Genomic DNA, 24,003 nt, shown 5'->3' with positions numbered 1-24,003 from the left:
CCCCAATCTAGGGAAGCTTCTGCATCCAGTCCAAAAGCAAAGCACTTAGAGGTCATTTTTGACGTCAAACTAGCATTCTCTGATCACATCAATCAACTAACATTGTCCTGCTTTCACATACAAAATTCTAAAAAAGATCTTTACTTTTCTTCACAGAGAGCTGCAGAAAACAGTTATATTAGCTCTGGTAATCTCAAAAATAGATTACTGCAATTCTTTGTATGTAGGTACCCCGCAGCACCTACAACACAAACTACAGAATTCCCAAAATGTGGCAGCTCACGTGATGATGAACCTTCTCAAATTTAGCTCAATCTCACAAACCATTTTTGATCTGCATTGGCTACCAATTAGACACTGGATATAGCATGAAGCCTTGTGCTGGGCTCAAAACGCACTTCATAAGGTCGGCCCTTGCTTTTTCCAAAAGATTTTCGAATGGTATGTACCTACTGGCAATCTGCGGTGTACTGTGGCGAGAATAGTAGCTATCCCGAGATTACCAAAGGCTCGGGGGAAGAAGCCTCTCTAATATCACTTGCAAATGGTGGAATGCGCTGCCTGACCATCACAGGACCCAGCCAAATCTCTTAAAATCCAGAAAACAGCTAAAAACATGGATATTTTCCCCCGCTGCTTCTTAGGCTTTTAGTAGCCCTTTTCTCCCTTGGGCCTTGTTTGGACACCAGTGCCAAGACACCAATTGGCATTTGAGCGGGGTACAAATAATAAACATAACATTAACATACATTTGAAGAGTGTTCAATTTTTTTTATAGGAGGTTCCCATCCAACAAATAGAGGGGCTGGGAGAAATCTGAGCATACTGCAGAAAGAGTATCTTTCTCTTACAGGAATATTTGTTGACCAGGGACATATATTGAAAATGTGGTCAATGGTTTATGGATTTTTCTTGACACCATCCTGGATGGACGAGAGCATGTAATTTTATAGAACCCATTTTCAATATGGTTGAGGATAATCTTGGGAAAGAGTTTGCTTTCAATGTCAATAAGATTAAGAAGCTTGAACTTCTGTCAGACTGAAAGTTGCCATTTTCATATGGAGGCACAATTAAACTTATTTTCAAATATGCATGAAGTCTGTGAACACTGAGAACATCACTGCAAATTGAACCACAAGCTACTGAATTGTTTGAAGCTCTTCTGTGTAATTGTGTTTAGGCCGGTCACCTTACATTCCTTTAGTTTACTGTCTCCATTTAAAACTATACTTTGAGTTTTTGCTTCCCTATGTGCAATGTTATTTTGTGGTTGATCGAGGGCTCTTGTTCAGGTACTTTGATGAATGGTGATTTGTTTGACATTTGATTTGTTGTTTGATGTGGTTTCTATTGCCTGTTCTGCAGTGATATTGGTATCGATATTCTGTTGATGAGTTTATGTAAATTTTGCAAGCATGGGCCACAAGGTTTTTGCATCTGGTTTTTTTGGCTTCTTCAAAGGAGTCTCACTGATGACAATGTAATGTATTCCCTTTTTCTTAATAGATTAGTTTGTCTACATTGTTTTATGCAATCTTTTTTGACTTCTGCATGATGTTCTTTACAGCTTTTCAATCTCATTTGGATCATGCATAGGTTCAGATCAGCAGAGCATTTGATTTCCTTCCTGATCATTTTGTTGCTGAACTCAACACTCCTCTACCTTTTGTTAGTTTGAATGATTGAAAAGGGGCAGTCTTTGGTGTCCTGCCTGACAAAAAGGACTTAATCTACTTGAAGGCCAAATCTGACATGCTGCCTCCAACCTCCGCCTTGAGTGTGGTGTCTTTTCTTTTTACTAATAAATTGTTTTGCTTAAATGTCAACTAGAAAATGTGAACATGCAAATGTATTTACCGTGTGTTTTTCTCATCACATTTAACTTAACTATAGCTAATGTAGGCCTCATTTTGACATGGCTAATATCTGGTTGCCATTTCTTCCATGTTGTGTCTCTGTCTTTATTTCAGGAGAAGCGGAACCAGCAAATTCAGTGATGTATCTATTGTTCTCTGTTCTTATGTGAATGTTTACTTTTATACAGCCCTTGTAGTATGCCGGAATGACCACATGTTCAGCTTGGACTGAATGTTTTACATTATGTTGCAGATAACTGGAAATCTGAACTACTTTTAGAGAGACTTCATTGTGCAGTGGCTTGAGAAAATAATGGATTTGCTTTATCAGTTTGTACCCCTAACCTGATTGGATCTCCCATTGAGAATCACATGTAGGTGTAACAGAATGTTAAAATGGGTGATTTAGTACCCTTCATGATGGAAGAAATAGGGAAGACTTTGACTGACATAAAAGCTGGAAAGATAGCTAGCCCTGACTGTTTCCTGATTGAGTACTATTGCAAATTCCTGTGGATACTCACCCCGTTTACTCGACCTATACATGAAGGCTGAGGCAAAGTCGTTCTCTGCAGACTTTGACCTCATCACCATGTGGTCATTCAAAAACCGGGACGCCTGCATGATCACTGTTGCTATTATAGGCCTATATCAATTATTAATGTGGAAATTATAATCTTTGCCAACACACACACCTGTAGTGCTCTTTAAGGTGCTTCCAACTCTGATCCATCCTGATCAATGTGGTTTGCTGGGCCAGCAGCATGAAGCACTGAATAAGATGCCTACAATTGCCATTTGGTTACCTCCAGGATGACAAGGACCCTTGTGCTCTTGCTAGCTCAGGTGTTTTACTGAGAATTATTAATGAGTGTATATGTATTTTGGGTAATGATTTTATGTAGAAAACGAAATAACGTAGAAAAATAATTCACACGTTTGAAAATGTGACCTCAAAGAATTGCCACCAACGTTAACGAAGTTTACTAATTAATAAACAATACCTATGAGATGTTGAATATGTGTTAGACTAATGCAGTAATATGTCACATTAAGGATTATAAAGTAGGCTTTAGCTTTATTAATTGTAGGCCTTAACTTAGCGAGTGTCTTGGTCTATTTTGCCAGGCCTCATGTAAAAGCTGTATTTCTTTGCATTTAATAAAAATGCTGACTAAGTGAATTAAACTGTGAAATGTCTATTGTACTGTTTAAAAGTGCTTAACGGAAGCTTTTCGTGGGAACCGACTGCTAGGAGATGATGTTCTTTCTAATGCAACATTTTATATGTAATGTGTGTGAGACTGGCTTTCACAGGACAAGAACAATGAAGATACTGACTAGAGTGGAATCTGCAACAATATTGTTACCTGACAAGCCGGATGATGAGAGTATCGCAAGATGAACCAATCAACAAAATGAGAACGGAGAAATATTAGAATTCATAGATTTGGTAGAGTAGTGTCATTGGACAGAGTGTAAACATATGATTAACTGACCAATAGGGAATCAGGGGATAGTTTAGGTGACTTTGATATAACAACGCAGCAGAGAGAACATTTTCAGACTAGAGACTTCAGTTTTTAGGGGAGAGACGATCATTCCGACCTTCTGAGAGAGCCATTGCCCTTATACTTCCTGACCGAAAAGTTATTATTTTCTTGTGTATCTTTACTAGAGTTGTGCTTATCTTTAATACTAAATGACTTTGCCCATACTTTTCCCATACTGAAGCTTGTTGTCTCGCTGATCGACTGATGTCCTGACGACAAAGACTGATTCTGCTTGCTGACCACACAGAGGATAGGTATAAATTGTGATGTGATTATTATGCATATTTGCTTTTGCTTTCTAGGTACAAACTGAGCTGTTTTGTCTATGACTCTATCATAGTTAGATGTTTTCAAAATTTGTGTTACTTAATTGTTTTGCATGAAGCCCAACATGCTGATGCTAATCTGGTGTTAGTTAAGGATCCTGACTTATGACAAATGAGACTAATGCTTGATGGATTTCTCTGCTTAACCACATATATTACATGTCGTTGATGCAGCTGACTCTGCTATTGATTTGCACTGTAACTTTAGAATGTGTTGTAGTTCAAGCTTTGATTATATTGCGTTTCTTCCGCTGCTTTGAACAACCAGTGTTGTTTTTGTATGGGTTTCATGTGATATTGAGATTAATCTACTTTACTTTATCATTGTTAATATAGGGAAATAAACATTCTAAACTTTTACTAAAGGTGTGGTTATTCATGACTGAAAGGTCATGGTGCATGATAATTACTGATTACATTGATTATTGATTTTATTGATTACTAATGATTATTGATTATTGATTTATGATTATGTAATGGAGCTATGGTAAGAACTTCCAAATTGCGAGTCAAAAGGTTAATTGACCTCTTCGTGTCCCCTTGTATGTATACTTATTAAGGTCTGACCGCTAACACTGTCCTCATTGTCTACTTTGAGAAGGCATTTAATTCCATTGATTGGTCCTTTCTAGACAGGGTATTGGGGTCTATGGGCTTTGGGCCATGATTCCGTTGCTATTTCGGGCTCTTCCCCATCTGCACACATGCATATCAACCAAATACTCTCTGACCCTTTCCAATCCACAGAGGTACTCAACTGGGATTCCCCTGTCACCTCTTCTTCTTACTCTAGCCATAGAGCCCCTAGTGTGATTGATTTGATGCAAGGCATGGGGCTGGTGTTGGGCAAATGGCAAGCAGGATAGGATTGAGCTCTTTACTGATGATGTTCTCCTACATTTGACTAACCCCCATGAGTAAGGACTACAAGTACTAAGGATCCTTGGGCCAGATGTACGAAACAAAAAATGCGACTCGCAAATTGGTATGCCAGGAAAGAAACCGGTCCGATTTAGCGACTCGCATCCGGACTCGCAACGCTGTGTGCGAGTCCGCAGATTGCGAGGTCGCTGTTTGCGAGTGTGCAAAAAACGAACTCGCAATTAGCGAGTTGGTGTCGCAAATTGCGAGTTCCCTCAAAATTGCTTGCAGGTGCAGCAGAACACTCCAGAAAGCACACCAAAACACTCTGGAAACACTTCCTGGCACATGATGATGACATCACAGCCAGGAAGTTAACAAATACACCTGGGAGGAGGCTGGACCACACCCTTTTACAACTGCCAGTCTGCACACTGAGCTAGCTGCAGCAGCCATGGAGGGAACCCCCCGAAAAAGGAAAATTAAATTCTCAGAGAGGGAGCTTGAGGTGCTGACCGAAGAATGTTGTCAGCACCATGATGAGCTCTTTGGGAGAGCTGCCCTCACTGTTCCAGAGGCCACCAAAAGAAAAATCTGGCAGGAAATGCAGGAGAAAATCAATGCCCTGGGGGTGAGCCACAGGTCAATTGAGGACATAAGGAAGAGGTGGTATGACCTCCGCTCCCGGACCAAGGAGAGGGTGGCAGAAAGGCTCCGGGAGATGAGAGGCACTGGAGGGGGACCATCATCTGTGCCACCACCCACACCCCTTGAAGACAGGATTGAGCAAACCTTTGAGCAGGAGGCAGTGTGTGGATTTGGGGACCTGGACACTTCAGAGCCCAGCACATCAACCGGTGAGTACCATGTGATAAGCCTGTACCCCTATCAATGTCATACCCCACCCACCATGTACACATGTGCATGCACAACCAAATTAGCTCCATTTCAGGGTAGAAAAAGCCAGAATGATGCATTATGGGAAATGTAGTCCAATAGGCAGTGCATAGGCAAATGTTTATTAGGAATTGTGCAACAGATACTAGACACTGACAGTGTGTTCCCCATGTCCCACAGGTCTCCAGCAAGACACCCCCTACACCCCAAGCACCCAGGCCCAGGAGGACACCCCATGACCCTCCAGCACCCCCACATGCACAGTCAGCAGCATTCCTGCAGTTGTAACGCCTGCTGCAACAGCAACGCCAGGAGCTGCCCCAGCAACAGCCAGGGAGGATACAGGTGCGAGGACAGGGCAGCCACCACTGCGCAGGCGTCGCAGGGCAAGAGCGTCTGATATCCAGAATCATCCTCCAACCAGCAGTGAGGCACATCTGCTGCGGGGTCAGCGCCTGCAAAACACAACATTGGGCAGGATCAGTGGGGTGCTGCACCGCATTGAAAGACAAAACCAGGCAAGCATGCGGCACCTCAACAGGCGGATGGACCTGATGTGCCAGAACACTGGGGACATTGCCTCTGCCATCAGGGAACTGGCGGCCGGACTGCTGGGTCAGGCAGAGGCTGGGCGGAGCAGGGATAGGCAGATTATGTTAAGACTGGACAGGATGGCCACATCAATCGGCAGGCTAGCCATCAACACAACAGGCCTGTCGAGGAGGACAGTTGGCCTGCAAATTGAGATGGGCCATTTTGATGGGGATGTTGCCAGGGGCCTGGGATGTCTCACACATATCATTGAACTAATGGAGACACGTGAGATGTCGAGGGCCACCGGGGAAACACCCCAAGATAGTGAAGAGGGCTCCACAGTGAGCAGTGTATCTGCCACTGACAGTAGGGTGCTAAGGAGTGGGAGGCAGAGCACCATAGATGCGGCTGGGACCAGCCAGGCTGGCAGGAGGGGCAGGAGAAGTTAGCCAACAGCCCGGACAAACAAATGTGGCACATGGCTTTAATGTGCCACATGAGTGGTTGGCATTTCCCTGCCCATGGACAATTGAATCATGTATATAGTTCATCCATTACATTATTAAAACTGTTATTTCTCTTCCACTTAACAAAAGGAGTGTCTGGTTAATGGGTGAGTATGGTGGGAGTTTACACGTACCGTCCAAAATATTGCGTTGCGATGTGTTCCCGTCTCAGTCTGCCTTGATTAGCTAGACTCCTATCCCCATGATGGCGGGGTGGTTGTTCTTGCTCGTCCTCATCAGGATCTGGGTCAGCAGGGGTGAGAGGTAGCCCACGTCTGGTGGCTATGTTGTGGAGGATGGCGCATGCGACCACAATTTTGAAGGCGGTAATGGGGGTGTATTGGAGGGCGCCTCCGCTGCGGTGGAGGCATCGGAATCTTGCCTTCAGGAGTCCGAAGGTGCGCTCGATCAGGTTCCTGGTCCTCTTATGCGCACTGTTGTATTGCCTCTCTGATTCATTGCTGGGTGTTAAAAATGGAGTCATGATCCATGGCCTTAGAGCATATGCACTGTCACCTGTTGGGCACAAAAGTACACTGTTAGTAAGTCCAGATAGTCGTGCACAGTGACCTGTGTGTGTGTCTGCAAGGTGTATGCAGCTCTACCTAGGAGGTATCCGTCTCCAAACTCCCCACGTTCCAGGCGTTGATGGATCCCACTATGTCTAAAAATGTAGGAGTCATGGGTACTGCCTGGAAACTTAGCTACGATGTCCGTGATGACGTAATGGGCATCACAAACAACCTGTATGTTGAGTGAGTGGGTACACTTTCTGTTGCGAAAAATATGTTCCACATTAGCGGGGGGCATATTTGAATGTGTGTCCCATCTACACATCCAATGACCTGGGGGAAGTGGGCAATGCGGTAAAAGTCCAGCTTCGTGCTGTTAATTTCTGCCTCATTCCTTGGTAAGTATATGAACTGAGACCTGTGCGCTACTAAGGCATCTAGGAATGCCCTGAGGAACCTTGACACTGCACTTTGGGATACCCCACCTGCCACGGCAATGACCCCCTGATAGCTCCCTGATGCCAAGAGGTGCAGTGCGCATAGTACTTGCACATGCGTAGGGATGGCGCAGCCACGCAGGGTCTTGTGTTCTAGCTGTGGTTTTAGTAAATCTATTAATTCTAGAATGGCAGCGCTGCTAAGGCGGTATTTAGCATAGATCTCCTCTTCAGTTTGCTGGAAAAGGGTCTGCCTTGTTCTATATATCTTCTCCTGTCTGTGGCCCCTCCTCCTCCTCTGCTGGGCTGCGTAGACTCTCCTCCTCACTGCTATCAGGTATATGTCCGCCATCTTGAGTGACCCAGATGCCTTCTGGGTCTCCTTTTATACTTTGGTAATGGTTACCACCTGCTCTGAGTTAGTGGTAAATGCGACTTGCAAACTGGGTTTTTTGCGACTAGTCGCAATTTGCGACACGCACATTGCGGGTCGCAAAAGGGGGTCGCAACGGGTGCGACTCGCAAATGGGGCACATCGCTTTTTGCGAGTCGGAAATGGGCTTTTTGCATCCCATTTCCGATTTTGCACTGTCGCAAATTGCGATTCTGCCCGTTTGCGAGTCGCAAACCTTTGCTACATCTGGCCCCTTGTTCTTTATTAGGAAATACCAGGTCTACATACAAATTTGACTAAATCATTATTGAACCTTCTAAGGGGAGAAACAACTACCAGGCAGACAGCGATCTCATGCAAAGGCTCAGTTTGCAGCATCTACGCATAAACATCATATTGGAACCGGGTCTAATTTGGAGTCTCAGTCTTTCTCCCCTTAAATCCCACACGAAGCGAGAATTTGAAAGCTGGGCCCATCTTTCAATTCAGATTCATGGTACAGTAGCAATCTTAAAAATGATGGTCCTCACTAGATTTGTTTATGTTTTGCAAAAATTGCCACTGATGAACCAGACATCCTTGTTTTGAAACTCATGGGAGTGCTAGAGCTATCCTCTAGAATTGCACTTTTGGGAAACCTGGAGAATCTAGGAGGACTCAGTGGAGAGCACACACCGATGGGTCATGGTATTCTTCTTACCAAGAGAGACATTGTTTTCAAGTGGAACGCTGAGTGGACGCCAAATGTCTTGGCATTTTAAGCTGCAATTGAGTGATACAGTAAGTTAAAAGAACCTATTTAACAAGCTTGAGTCTGCTCACTTGCACATTCCAAACTATGGGGGCTCTGGTGGAACTACTAAGGGCTGGTCAATAGACATTGTATTGTTTGATGTATTTAGTGGAATTTATATCTACCTTATGACTATGCCGATGAGCAATCGGGACGACATTGTCATTTTGAGACATTATTTCAAAATAAAAATTTGTTATATTAAACAATAGAATGTGATTTATGCTAATGCAGAAGACATAAGAATTAGAACTTCATTTTCCATAGCTTGTGAGACAGTGCTTGCTATTGCCTTTCAGAGGGTTTCTGGCTGAATCTCTAATTTCTCCCTAAATTTCCCTGACTTTTTTTTAGCTTAGCAGTTTAGTGTGCTCTGTTTATGGGGGATTTGTTCTATTCTATTAAGTACAATATTATAACACTTTGGTGGTCATTATGAACATGGCGGGATAGACAGCACCGCCGGCGGTGGCGGTAACTACTGCCAACAGGCTGGCGGTCCAGACCGACAAATAATGAAGCACATGAAGAACAGCCAGCATGAAAACCACTCACCACCAGCAGAGGAGTGCCAACATCGACGGAAGAGTCCACCCATAGGCCAACGGAAAGGCCCCACCCACCCAACAAATAATGAACCATAAGACCGCCATCAGTTCCGGGGTGGGAACTACCGCCACGCAAAGCCTGGTGGAAACAAACCAAATAAAAGGAAACACTCACCGTAGGCACACACAACACGCCGAAGCAGACATGGACAGAGAGTTGGAAATCAGGCCAGTGCTGCTCATTGCCATATACCTCCACGACTGTGACCACCAACGAAGATGATGACGGTAAGTACCGCAACCTAACAAAAAAGGAAAGAAAGGGCACAGTTACACACCCACCCCACCCACCCTGCAATGCACCCCCAACCCCTCACACCATCACAAGCCACACACACCAGAACAAGAGTTACTTACCCAAGGCCAATACAACCTGCCCAAAGTACATAGATGTGCACACCACAATGAAACGATCAACCACGTCTCCAGAGTGTGCCAACAGCAAAACTGTGCCCTCAAACTTTAATAATAATTGAAAATTCAATGTCCAAATAAGGCCATTGGCCAGTCCAACTGTAAACGGCTGAAGGGCCCAAATGGCCTGAACTTGACTCCCACATGTCCTCATGGTACTCCACCATAAAGCAACATCAATGGGGCAGCCAGGCACCTGAGGGAACAGGGGTAGGGGTTGGCGGGGTGGGGATTTACATCTGGGAAGGGGGGCTTGGGCTTACATTTGGGAGGTGGTGGGGGTTTAGGTTTGCCCTTGGATGGTGGGGGATGTGGGCTTGGACTGGGAGGTGGCAGATGGACCTGGGCCAGCACGTGGCTTCTTGCTCACTGGGGAAGGGGCACAGGAATGGGAAGGGCAGAATGGGGCAGACTTCGACGTGGAATGAGTGGACAGGGCAAGGAGGTGGGCACGTTTAGGGATGAGACAGGGTGGGCCAGTGGGTTCAAAAAGGTCAACTCGGGACAAGAAACATTTTTTAGGGGCAGTTGGGGTGGACATGGAGGAAGGTGTGGGGGTGGAGGTAGAGGGAGTGCTTGTAACTGGTGTAGGTGTGCTAGACGTGGATGCAGGTGCCTGTACAGTATGCTGAGGTGTGGTGGATGTGTTTTAGGTGGGTGTCTGGGAACGTTTGAGTATTTTTGGAGGAGGGGGGTGGACTCAGTGGGACAAGACAGGCTGCCAGTGTACATGGATGTTGTCTGGGGTATGCAGGCCTGGTGAGTGTGCTGCCTGTGTCAGTCAATGTCGTTGTGGTGAGTTCAGGTGTGGTGTCTAAGGTACATGACTGGATGTCTAATGTTGTGGTGACTGCAAGAATGGGGCCAGCAACAGTGAATGAGGGTGCAGTCCTTGTGGGTGTGCATGTTGAGGTGACAGACAGGGAGGTGGGAGAGGTGGACACACTGGGGGAAGTGGATGTTGTCATGTGTGCTTTTGTATTTTGGCTGTGTGTATGCCTGTGGTGGGAAGTGTGGTGCTTGTGTTTCCGTGCATGCTTCTTGTGTGTTGAGGTGTGTGCATGGCTGTCTGAACATGTACTTGGGATGGGTGAAGAGAGTGGGGTGCTGGAAGGGGCAGAGGGGATAGAAAGACCAGGGACACTGCCTGCCGTCAAAGAGGAGGCCAGAGCCTGAAAAGACCTCTGTAGGGCAGACATGGCACCATGAATGCTCTCCAGGTATGCATTACATTGCTGCATCTGGGATGCTAGCCGCTGGATGACATTCACAATGGTTGTCTGCCCTACAGAGATGGTCCTCCGGAGGTCAATAGCCTCCTCCGTGAGGGCACCAGGGTTGACTGGGGCAGGAGATGAGGTGCTTGGGGCGAAGGAGACGCCCACCCTCCTGGGTGAGCGGGCGGTGATGGTATGGGGGATGGCAGAAGATGACACTGAATGGGTGGGGCACTAGGGTCCGCCACCACCAGGGAGCTCCCATCGGAGGAGGTATCAGAGTCACTACATCCAGTGGTAGTAGCCTCCCCTGTGGTACTCCCCTCGCCCTCTAACCCACTGGTCTCCTTGGTGTTGGTAGACTCTGTCTCCTTGGAACCATGGGTCGCTGCATCCCCACTCGCCGGTGCCACTGCTTCCTTGCCAGATGATGCTGATGTACACAGACAACACAAGGGTACAGGGGTGGGAAGACAAAATATGAGAGATATCTGTAAATACCTGAATGGATGTACAAATTTGGTGCACTCACACTCCCACCCAGCTTACACACCAACATGCAGCACCTACAATTATAGTCATGCCTATTCCCCTGACCTGTGGCCACAACCCTAGCATACAACTCTTCTCCCACATGACACAAGGACCTGATGAACTGCAGACCTGCCCCTAATTATCTCAGTGCCCATGGGGGCCGATTTGCTGTTAGATACCTGTCAGAGTACCTGGCACTAGACAGCATACATACTACAGCACTCTCATACATCCATCAAAGAGGCATGATATGGTGTTGGCTCTCACCCTCTTGTGGCTGCTGTGCAGCCTTCAAGCACCCATCCAAATCTGTATATGCCACTGCCAGAATGCGGTGCCTTAGGGGGGTCAGGGCCCGACAGGTACCCCTTCCTCGTTGGGAGGACTTCCCTAGCTGGGCCTTGCTGGTCTTCCTGGCCCAGCGCCGCCGTTCCTCCCAGGGTCCACATCTCCCTGGTGATGGCCTGCCAGAGTGCCCTTTTCTGATGGGCACTGACCTGTATGGGACACACAGAAAACAAAAATAGAGTTCAGACAATGGCCATGTGATACCGCTGACTATACGTCCCCTGTGGGACGAACACTTCACAAGATCATTTCACCACCTCACTCTCGGTACTTTCCACACAATCTATGCCTGTGCAGGTACATACCAATCACATAAGCATACAGGGATTCACCACCATCCCACACATCCATGTATGTCATCCGCCTACTCACGTGCTCCTCTGGTCGCCCATATACCATGGCATACAGGGGTATGACCGCGTACACCAGTTTCTCCAGCTCCTCTGTCATGAAGGCCGGGGCCCTTTCCCCTGTGACATGTACCATTTGAGTGACCAGAGTCAGGACACAGCAGCACACTCAGTGGAGTATTTCCATGCACGGGATTCAGGAGTCAAGTGAACCTGGGGTGACAACATGGCATATGCTCCGCTGCAGTGTGCACCTTCACTGCCGGTGGCGATCATGATAGGCCCAGGTTCCCCACTGACAACCATGTTAACCTATGAATGTTTGCACGGCGGTGAACACCGCCTTACGCCATAACAACAACCACCAGCGGAATGAGGTCACTTCCACTGCTACTTATCTGGATGGCGGAGGCTGCCATTTTGCTAGCACAACGCAGATATTTCCTGGTCATGTGCCCCATGCAGGCCCTATGGACCCCAGCCCTTAGTCACATACCCACATGAGTGTTTGTTCCCCACAACAGTCCAGACGTATCACTTCATACATATCCCTACAGTTGTACATCATACATCGCTTGTGTGTAACCAACATATTGTACAGCAGATATTCATACACAACATGTTATGCATATGTATGTGTGTCCCTCACCTATGTTCTCTCCCCCCCTAGGTACAGACCCATGTGGCGAGGGAGGGCCCCATCTGTGTACAGACCTCTTGTTGATTTGGAGACCATGGTGGAAGCTCACATCATTGTCAACTACAGACTCAATCATGCTACAATCCATGAGCTATGTGCATTACTGGATCCAGTACTGAGACCGGCTAATTGGAAACAGCATGCCATCCCTACCGAAGTGTAAGTGCTCTCTGTACTCCATTTCATGGCCACAGGCTCATTTCATGTGACAGTGTGCATCGGTGCAGGGTTCTCCCAGCCAATGTTTAGCCTCATCCTGTACAAATTCCTGGATGCACTGGTAGTACACCTGCAGACATATGTAAAGTTTTCCCAAAGGGCTGCACTTCCTGCCATCAAGTCTGACTTTTATGCCTTTGCTAACATTCCCCATGTGATCGGCTCCATCAATAGCACCCACATAGCTCTCATCCCCCCAAGACTAAATGAACAGGTATGCAGAAATAGGAAGAACTTCCACTCAATTAACATACAATTGCTGTGTACTGCAGACCAGTACATATCACATGTGAATGCCATGTTTCCAGGATCAGTCCATGATTCATTTGTCCTGAGAAACAGCAGTGTACCACACATGATGGATCAACAACAAGGGGACAAAGGATAGCTCATAAGTGAGTGTGTATGACACTGGTTCTGTACATAGCTGACAGCCAGGCTGTCTGCAAGTAATAGCAGTTTGTTACAGTCCTGTTTCAAACACTTTTGCAGGTGATTCTGGCTATCCCAACATGTAATATCTCCTGACACCTGAGAGAAATCCTAGTACAGATGCAGAGAGGAATTATAATGAGGCCCATGGACGTGCTGGAGTGGTGATATAGCGCACTATAGGTCTCCTGAAGGCTAGATTCTGTTGCCTCAATCCCTCTGGGGATTCTCTGTGCTATGGCTCTGAGAAGGTGTGTAGAAGAGTGGTGGCCTGCTGCATGCTGCACAACGTGGCTGTGAGGAAATCTATTCCCCTCTTGGAGGAGGAGGGTGCCGTATCTCCAGACCAGCTTCCTCTGAGAGGGGATGAGAGTGATGGTGAGGATGAAGAGGGGGAAGATGTCCACTCCAGGAACCAGCTGATCCTACTATACTTCCAGTGACTATGAGGCACTGTTCACTGATGATGTTGTCTGAAATTCATAATGTCTGTCGGACCTATTCAATATGGGGATGTAGGGTCTGTAGTCATTGACACTGTTACCTGAATATTAAGGTGGCATGTGCCATGGAGACAAACATGGTGTACATTTCTGTTTACTCCACACAATGTTGTGCGTGGGGTGCCATTCCTGCAATAAAGGTCTGATTATGGAATTGACTGGCAAATGCATTTACATTTACAATTGATTCATCATTATGACAGGGGACATACGAATTGGTGTACATGTGTTTTATTTGGTGTCCTTAATGCATTGGTATGCTTTATAGAGATAGGGAGTGGGCTAATGGCGGATGTCTATAACAGGTGCATGGGCTGAGTGAATGGTGGCAGTGGGTATAGGTCCATCTGTCCTTTGCAAGTTGTTATGTTGCTATTGGCGGGTGGGGATGGTGGCACAATGGCAAACTTGGGAGACAGTCCATGTCAGAGTCACTTCTTAGTGGGGGCCTTGGTCTTGGCAGGTGTTACTGTGCCATATCTGGGTCTGAGGGACCGTTGGAGTGCCTGGTGCTGGAATGCACGGGTAGGGGTGCTGGTCTCCTTCCTGTGTGTGCTTTGCCAGTGCCATCAGTCCATTTGCTGCTGCTGATGTTGATGGCTGGTCTGTGTCCTGGGCAGTTGTAGGGGCTTCTTGGTTTGTGGGGGGTCTCAGGCTGGGTTAGGTGGTGGTGCTGCAGCACCCCTGCTATAGTGGCCAAGGTGGCATTCAGTTGTTTCCACTGCTCCATGGTCTGTTGATGTTGGGCTATCTGCAATGTTTGACTCTGTTCCAGGGTGGCCAGGATCTGGCCCATCCTGTCCTAGGTATGGTGGTATGCTCCCAGGACCTCAGAGATCACCTCCTGGGCTGCAGCATCCATCCTTTGGCCTCCCCCCTGGGACACTGATACCTTCTCAGTGGGCCTAGCCCCCTGTGCCTGTGTCCCCTGCACTGTCCACTTGTACTGGAGCCATCGTCACCCTGCCTGTTAGTAGCTGGGGACTCTGCCCTCCGTACTTGTGTTCCACCAGTCTGTGGCTTGGAGACACTGATGTGGGGTCATTTGGCCAGAGCTAATTTTGGTGGCTGGGTGGCAGGGGTGCCAGTGGTATCCTGGGTGGGGCTGCTGGATGGTGAGAGTCCAGGACTATGTGACGGGCCAGGGTATTACTCACTGTCCATACATCCCTCTCCAGTCTCCTGAGTGGGGCCCTCTGTTTCCATGTGGGACGCTGGCACTCCTTGGCCTTTCCGTCAGGGTGGCATGAGTGGTGGTGCTTGTGGGGGGGAATGGACAGGTATGTTACAAGCACTAAATCGAATCAGGATGCACAGCTCTGCCCTATTTTGTGCAGTTTATTTCCCTGTTGCGCAATGCAGGGATATATTTTGGGGTTGCCATTGCGTTTTGCTTGGGATGTGGAGGTACATTGTGTGTGGTGCAGTGCCATTGTGATTCCTTGCAGGGGTAGGTGGCTGTGCACAGGGGGAGGGATGTTAGTGGGTTTGTGGGCATGCAGGGTGACTGGATGTAGTGTTTGTGGCTTGGGTGTGGTAGTGGTCATGGTGGTAGTTGGAGGGGTGGGGTGGTGCATGCATTACAGGTGTGGTGGATATGGGGTAATTGTAGATGACTTACCTGAGTCCATTCCTACAGTGAGTCCAGTGAGGCCCTCAGAGTGCAGGATGGTCAGTACCTTTTCCTCCCAGTCAGTTTGGCCAGGGGGCATAGGTGGGGGTCCTCCCACAGTCTTCCGGACCGCAATGTTGTGCCTTGATGCCATCAACCTCACATTCCCATGCAGGTCGTTCCTCCTCTTGCGGATGTCGTCCCTCGTGCGTGGATGGTTTCCCACTGCGTTTACCTTGTTGACAATCGTCTGTCATAACTCCATCTTCCTGGCGATGGGTGTGTGCTGAACCTGTGCCCCGAAGATTTGTGGCTCGACCTTGAGTATTTCGTCCACCATTGTTCTTAGCTCCCTATCTATGAAGCGTGGATGCTTAGGGGATGCCATGGTGTTTGTTGTGGGTGGTGTTTTGTGTAGATATTGGTGACGGTGCTGTTGTGTGGCTGGGTGTGTTACTTTTGTGATGTTGGGTTCTCTGTGTTCATGTTGTGTTGTCAGTCTCAGTTGTCCTATTGGTGATGGAAATGATTGTGGGGTGTATGTGAGTGTTTTATAGTGTTGTGGATGTGTGTCAGGTGTGTGGGTTTCAAACTTGCCAATGTGTGCATTTATTGCTGATGGTGGCGGTCCGTACCGCCAATGGTCGTTCGGAATCCAATGCCCACCGCAGTGATTTGTGCATCTTTATTTGGAGGGTGGGGAATTTGTGTGCTTGGCGGTGACGTGGTGGGGTGTGCAGCCTTTCTGCTATCTATGGGCGGTGGTAGCAGAATTTTTGGCTTTTTCTGTTTTTGGCATCATTATATGGCTGGTTTCTGTTCGCCATTGGCGGTCTTCTGTTCACCTTCGCCACAGCGGGCGACAGTGTTTACTGACATTTTCATAATGATCCCCTTTGTCTTTGCTTTTATGATTTTGGATTGCTTTGAATAGGATGACTAATGCATTTATGTTTTGGCTATTGAAATACAGTTAATGCTGATGATTTTAGTTTGTAACTTGGGAAATTAATAAATCTTTATGGTTTTGAAACATAACCACTCTGTCTTTTCTATGAGCCAAATGAGCTCCACATTACTGAAATGTATTGAAATTTGATGTCAGACTTAGGGCTTCATTACGAGACTGCTGGTCTGACTTCCACATTATAACCCTGGCGGTCGGACTGCCTGGGAGAATTTTCCTCATGCTGTTGTCTTTTGGGGTGCTTTTTAAAACGAGCTGCGCCCACATATTTAGGTATGAACCTGTTCATTCCGATGGATGTCTGCTTCTATGCTAGAAGGACTAAGTGGTTCTCTAAATACTTGTTATCTTTTTAGGCTGTGTTTATTTATGTTCACACTTGTGCTTTGGATAATCTTTGGGTATTTTACAAGGTGTTGGTGTTATCCTGGAGGTCTGCTTTTCACTTTAACACTGAGGTATTCTCTACTTTTTATAGTTCACCTACTGTTCTGCCCTTGCTCTTTGCTTTTGACTGCCTCTGCACATTCTTTATGCCGTAGTCTGTGAACTGATCATGCTACTTTTGATTTTGCCTTCTTGGTTGAATGTTGTTTGATCCTGCTTATTGGTTCACTTCAGGTTGCACGCAATCTTGGATATTGTTTGCAGACCATCTTATTTGCTCCAACAGCTAATCTTTGGGAACACTGCTCTATGAGATGCTATTTGAAGCTTTGCAGCGAGTTGTGGTGTCCACTTGTAACTCTCAATTGATCCACAAAGGGGCACTGCTGTAACCCCATACCTGAGACCAGAGGCAATAGTCATTCATTTGTGGCCAAATCATGTCTGCCTTGGAAAGTGTTGAAGTACTCGATGCTTCCAAACTATGCAGCTTCAACTCTATTCGACAGTAATCTAGCAGTAGAGGGTGGCTTAAGGTTGGAGGATGGAGGCCGAAATTAGAGGAAACGTGGGTGGTTGTGAGATCCATTTTGAACCTAGAGGACCATTCGCTGCGTCTGGGACATTAATATTAGCGTGCCATGAAGCATCAGATACTATGGTATTAAGCGCTAGTTGGAAATATGTTTTATTGTTATAGTTCTTGTTTAGAGAACGGAAGAGAAACAAAAGCAAAAACATGTTATTTAAATATTTGAATTTTTCTTCCAACTCTTTATTTTAAAGTTATTATCAAAGTACAATGCTGCCACTGGGAAATCGGACCACATTACAATGGCAGGCCTTGAGAACCTACTGGTGATTAGCCGCACTTTAGAAATCACTGATGGATTGTCCGGGTAGAAGGAATTGACCTGAATCCTCCTCCCTTTCCGATCTACAGAATTTGAAAATAGGCTAATTTTGTAGAATATTTATCTCAAAATTGTGCCTCTTCAGTATACCCCAGGGACACAGATGTGCTGCTCTAGTTCACGAATTTCAGTTACTTCTTCGACTCGTTTGTTGCTTTGCCTCACTTTCTCGGTTCAAACTGACTTTTCGAATCTGATACTGACAGATACATTTGGTTTCAGGCACTTATATCGAACCTTGAATAGTTTATTTAAGCGTCTAAAGTTTAAGAATAAATAAAAGATCCATTTGCTTGCTTTCCAAGCAGAGCACTGACTAATTTGGTAAGAAGTATTTTGGCGATCTTGATGTTAATTTGTGGGCAGAATGTTAAGGTGTGCGACCCCGCCCTTAATGCACCTCTTAAAAGTGTAAAATTGCCTGAGTAGGGCTGAGAAATGATTTCTTACCTTTTCAGTGCCTGTGCCATTCCTGTTTTTAGTACTGTAAAGATGAAAAGTGCACATCAGTTCAGATGGTTTATTTACTGAACCTTTATTCGGATGAATGGAAGTATTTGGCAGAGGCAATGCCTGCAGTGTGGAGAAAAGTACATTTTGTGAGTACAAAAACCTCACTCCCACTGCAAAAAAGTGATTTACAAGTCACAAATATAACTCCTAAGGAAAAAGCTCTGTGAAAGGAGTGCACACCTTAGTGACGAACAAGGATTTTTATCAATGATTTGTGACCCTAATGAGGCCACAAATCGACAAATGAAATACTAACACCTGGAAGGTGGTGGTAAAACATTTACTAAATGAAAGGGAAACCTAAGGGAAAGCTCGCATTTTGTGAATTTCATTAGCATTTATCGGCGTGCCCTATCGATACCCATGTATACTCGATACGCATTTATACCAGGGCTCCCCGTCATGCCTTTGCAAACATTCAAATGGATTTACAGCGAACATCCTACCTCCTTAATAATATGGGGCAGGGATTCTGGGAATCACAGAGAAAGTCATTTGTGAAGGGTGGGTGATTAGTGCATCCATTGCAGCGCAAAACTGTTCCAAGGTTGCAACAATAATGGGTACAAGGTGCTACACCAAGTTCAGAAACAGGTAATGACTTTAAAAAGATCACACATTGTGTCCGCAGAGGCAAGGGGGTGAAAACTATACAGATAATAAGTCGAAACTCTTGTGTTAAACATAGAAAATAACCCTTCACACGTGTTCTAGGCACCTGTGACTGTAAATCAGTGCAGTTTGTAAAATAAAGGAAATATTAATAACCGGTGTCAGTTTGTGCTTCTGCATCCAAAGTGCGCTCGTGAGCACTGACCTCCGTATTTATGTGTAGTGCGGAGTCTTGTATGCAAACCTCGGCTCCTCTTCCTGTTTATAATTAGTTAAAGGCCGAGGCAGAAGGACAGGGCTGAACAGGGACTCTAACCGAACAGACATGATCGCTCTGTGTGTATTGTGCCTTCTGCTGGCTGTGCCCACATGTAAGTGTCTAACAAGTCATGCAGTAGGAATGGCATTTATTTATGTGTAATTCTAAAGGCTTTAACAGAATGTATTTCCTTTCCTGTAGGTGTCTTCTCCCAGTTTACACTGGTGCAGTCTGGGGAAGGACTTCTGAAGCCCTCGCAGTCCCTGGCGCTGACCTGCGCGGTCTCTGGAGCCTCCATCACCGACAGCAGCAAAGTGTGGTCCATTCAGTGGGTCCGACAGCCTCCGGGGAAAGGGCTTCAGTGGGTGGGGGGAGTTTGGCATGATGGTACTATACGGTACCCCCAATCCTTACAGAGTCGATGCACTGTCACGAGAGACACTTCCAAAAACCAGGTGTATTTGCAGCTGAGGCAGATGACAGCCGATGACCAAGGAACATATTACTGTGCAAGAGAAGCACAGTGAGGCAGAGCAGCGCAGGATCTGAACAGAAAGGGAAGTTCTGCGTAAATGTAGTTGACAGGATATGCAGCTGGCTGGCTCAGCAGCTCAACAACAGAAATTGGAATGTATGAGGCGTAACCAGAAGAGATGATAAGCGGCCGCCGGATGAGCTTGTAGCTTTGTGGGGTAGCAGAAATGGTTCAAATGTCTCTTAATACAATTGCTTGTCCTCACCTGTTTAAGTCTCGGCTGTAAAAATGTTTAGGCTGTTCCTTCCACTGTCTCGGTGTCCTGGCTTCAAAGAACACATACCATCAGATTCACAGTAATGCCGATGATCCATTTTCAGATTGTGCCACTTCACCAAAATGCCTTGGGTCGAGTAAGTGACATCACATGCCTTAATTACATCACAGCAGGAAGTGACATTATACGACCTCTGAAAATGACTTTCTTTCCAGTATGGCATGTCACATGGCCCTAACATCACCAAAATTGAGAATTTGTGTTGAATATTATCACAAAGTAATGCATAGTTGACCTAAGCAAGGCTTTGCATCATATTGAATCAAGGGGGCATTACATAGATGGTGCATGGCTGTTCCCATGCAAACAACTATGAGTTTAGACACAATCCCCTATCTACAAACATTGGTAGACAGAAATTTGCACCAAAATCGTATTTCTTTTTGAGGCAGGTGTAACAGGGAGAATGTTTAAGTTTTCTTCTTGTTTTTCCAACTTTGCACATGTGTTGCATTGTACAGCACACACACAAAGAGGGAACTCCTTAAAGCATAGCTTTTATAGTAGAAGGAATCCCTTCCAGTATAAAACGTATGCTTCAGAAAATGCACAAAGTTTGCTCTCTGGCACAAGGGTATGTGCATTTGCCCATGTCTGTCAAAAGTGTGCCAGCACACAGGGAGAGAAAAAATGCTCATATTTTAGATGTTTTACATTTTTTCTCTCCTCCATTTACGCAAAACAGAGCAGCAACTTTGGTGCAGCATTACCATGCAACAAAAAATTATTAATCTGGGATTCAATCTCATGTAGTCATACTCACTGTCAGGTAACTCTCACTCACTTTCACTTACACACAAATGCCTACATAAACATAAATATTTTCTCACACAAAGCACATTTCTTTTCACTCAAACACACTCTCATCCACATACATTCAAACCCATTTTGACTTGCCCCAGCAGCCCCCATAATTCCTAAGTGGGCTCCATTTATATTACACTAATAGTGAAAAACAATATAGTATTAACTTTGAGTGCAATGAAAACAATAAGGAATGCGGAGCTGCTGTGTTTTTGTCACTCATTTTGTCACCTCCAAGGCCAGAGGTCGCAGAGGCAGTGCCGGGGGTCACAAGAGCCAGGCCAGGGGTTGCAGCTGCAACCCCTTGTGACTCCTAAATAATGTCCATGATTGAGACCCATATTGTTGTTATGATTGACATGCAGATTGTAGATAAACCTATGAAGGGGTTCAATGTCTCAGGCCCTCATTACGACCGCCTGCCCGACAAGATTGGACCGCCGAGCACCGCCTATGTGGCCGCAATCCTGCCGGCTTCATTACGACATCCCCGCTGGACTGGCGGTTGGAAACAGAGTTTCCGCCCGCCGTCCTAGCGGGGATGTCGGCCGTAACATTGGAGCCGGCTCCTAATGTAGCCGGAGGTGTTGTTGCCATGCCACGTGCAGGGGCCCCCAGGGGCCCCGCGACTCCCATTCCCGCCAGCCTTTACATGGCGGTCTCTAACACCATGGACAGGCTGGTGGGAAGGGGAGTCGTAATCCCCTGGGCAGCGCTGCACGCAGCGCTGCCCTGGTGGATTAAAACCACTGGGATAACCATGGCGGGAAACCGCCGGTCCCGGCAGTGCATCCGCGGCGCCACCGCGGCGGTCATAATACGGCAGATTGTACCGCCAGCCTGTTGGCGGTACAATCGCCAAAACAACCCTGGCGGTCAAAGACCGCCAGGGTTGTAATGAGCCCATCAGTGTAAAAGCTGCAGTAAGGACTGAGTTGTATGGTCAAGTAACCATGAGTGTCTTATTTACTGCTACGTTAATCAACATGTTAGAAATAAAAGTTATTTCTAATGCGCAAACATAATATGATATAAAGCAAGATTCGTTATTCAGATTTATATTCCTGCTTCCAAATCTAAATGAATTTTCAAGATGTCCCTAACATCCAAGCACTACTTTAGAAGCTGTTACAAACAGCAAAAGAGAACTGAGGATTAACACAGTGAACGCTGCCAGGACTGAGCAGGTGGCGCTGTCAGGAATTAACAATAACACATGTCTAAGACTGGAGCGGTATGTGACCATCTTCTGATCATTATCTTAATGGTGGCACACGTGAGGGCAGTGAGAGAACAAGGGGGCGTTGCTTGCTTCAAAACATGGTAGATAAAAGAGGAAGTGGTAAACTGCATACCCCATAATGCAGAACGCAAGTGTGACTTCACATGGTAATGGAAGGGCAGACGGGACTATAAATAGCAGTTCCGCTAATGCCTTGCAGTTTATTCCTGCAATTCAGCACGAAGAGTACCGTACTCTGAGTGCCTTCGGCCAGTGAGGTAGGGGTGCTCTTGCACCGGCAAACTTTTGACTCTGATTGAACTCTGAGTAATAGATGGCTTGCACTATTTCCCCCATGTCCACTAGTCCTCGTCCCCTTCATTACATATGGAGAGAGCTCTCTTTCCATGACAATAAAAAGAACACCAGGATAGCACTACCCCACCCCACCCCCACCAGGAGTACAAAATATGCACCTTCCCAGCATTCCTCTTGTTCTTTTTTCTATCCATGGCAGTGTAGGGCGCAAGGACTGGTGGGCTGCTCCTGACTTGCTTGAGCGGCCTTTGTCTATTTCTTTCATCCTCTGGCTGGGTGGTGAGGATGGTCTGTTCGAGATGACATTACAGCTCATCTGCATGGCTGAAGGCTAGGTGTGGATGTTTCCTGGGAGCCAGTTGGCTGGTGGGTGGCCCATTCCTTCCAGCACCATTCTCATCCAAGATTGTCAGGGGCAGCGCAGCTTCCACTGCTGTGTGCGACCGCATGTGCCAGCTAGTCACCTCAGCTTTATGCTGCTTCATATAGGTGCATGTGGCGTACGGTCATGGTCACAGACCCTCCTGATGAGAGGTAAGGGCTCTGTTCCAGGTGTGTATGTAGACATTCACCTCCTTTACTGTAGCGGAGGCAGGTGTTGCTGCTACAGTCTATGGTATTGTGGTCACGGTCACAGATCCTCATACTGTGAGGTGAGGGTTCTGCTCCAGGATTACCTGTTGATGGGCTCCACCGTCGTAACAGGCTTCAGTAGCCTGCTAGTTGCACAGGCTCAAGAAGTCAAATTTTCCTCCAGGTCTCCTGCCAGGACCGTGGTCGAGGCCCCTGGGGGTGGGTCCACCAGACGTTTCTCCCGTGTCAACAGGCACAACTGGGATTAAACAGTTTGGCTTATTTAACGGAGGCAGCCCCGAGGGTAAGTACCACATAGCGGCTGTTGGGATTTCGTGTTACTGCTTTATGTTCTGGAGCAATTGTTCTTGGTGTGTTGTGGTGGCAGATAGGTAAACACACGCATAAGAGGAGGCATATGGAGGAGTCCTCCTCTACTTCTGCTTCTCCTTCAGCTTCTTCCTCTCCTTGGCGATCTAAGCAGTGCAGTAGACATGATGATGAGCATATTTGGAAGATGATTAGAGAGACTTTGCTGGAAATGAGGGATGTTCCTAAGTCTACGGCCCCTATTCCTGAGGACTGTTCTGATTCTTCTGGTTCAGAGGTTGAGGGTTCTAGCCCAGAGGAACAGAAGGGCAAGTATATTTCTCTTGATTTGCTGCTGTCTGAGCTGGTGAAACAAGTCAAGGTCAATATGGAGTTTGCTGATGGTAAGAGTCCTCACACATCTTCAGGTTCCTTGCTTTGTCAGTTTCAAAGTACTGTACTTGTTCATGTTCCCATTCATCCTTGCATTCAGGAGGTGGTTAAGCAGGAATGGCATGATCCTGACAAGATTATTCTCCCATGTGTCATGTCAAGTTATAGTCTTTGCAAGATATGTCCCATGTTCTGCCATATTCCATCCCTATTAACTCTTTTGTGGCCAGCTTAGTGGGGTGGAGGTCACTGGCTAAAAATACAGCGGTTAGGGATTCGGTGGAGAAGAAGGTGGATGGTCCCCCTAAAAA

Source organism: Pleurodeles waltl, chromosome 6 (assembly GCF_031143425.1).
Source record: "Pleurodeles waltl isolate 20211129_DDA chromosome 6, aPleWal1.hap1.20221129, whole genome shotgun sequence".
Taxonomy (NCBI): domain Eukaryota; kingdom Metazoa; phylum Chordata; class Amphibia; order Caudata; family Salamandridae; genus Pleurodeles; species Pleurodeles waltl.
The sequence above is the reverse complement of the archived record's forward strand: the minus strand, read 5'-3'. Positions refer to the sequence as shown.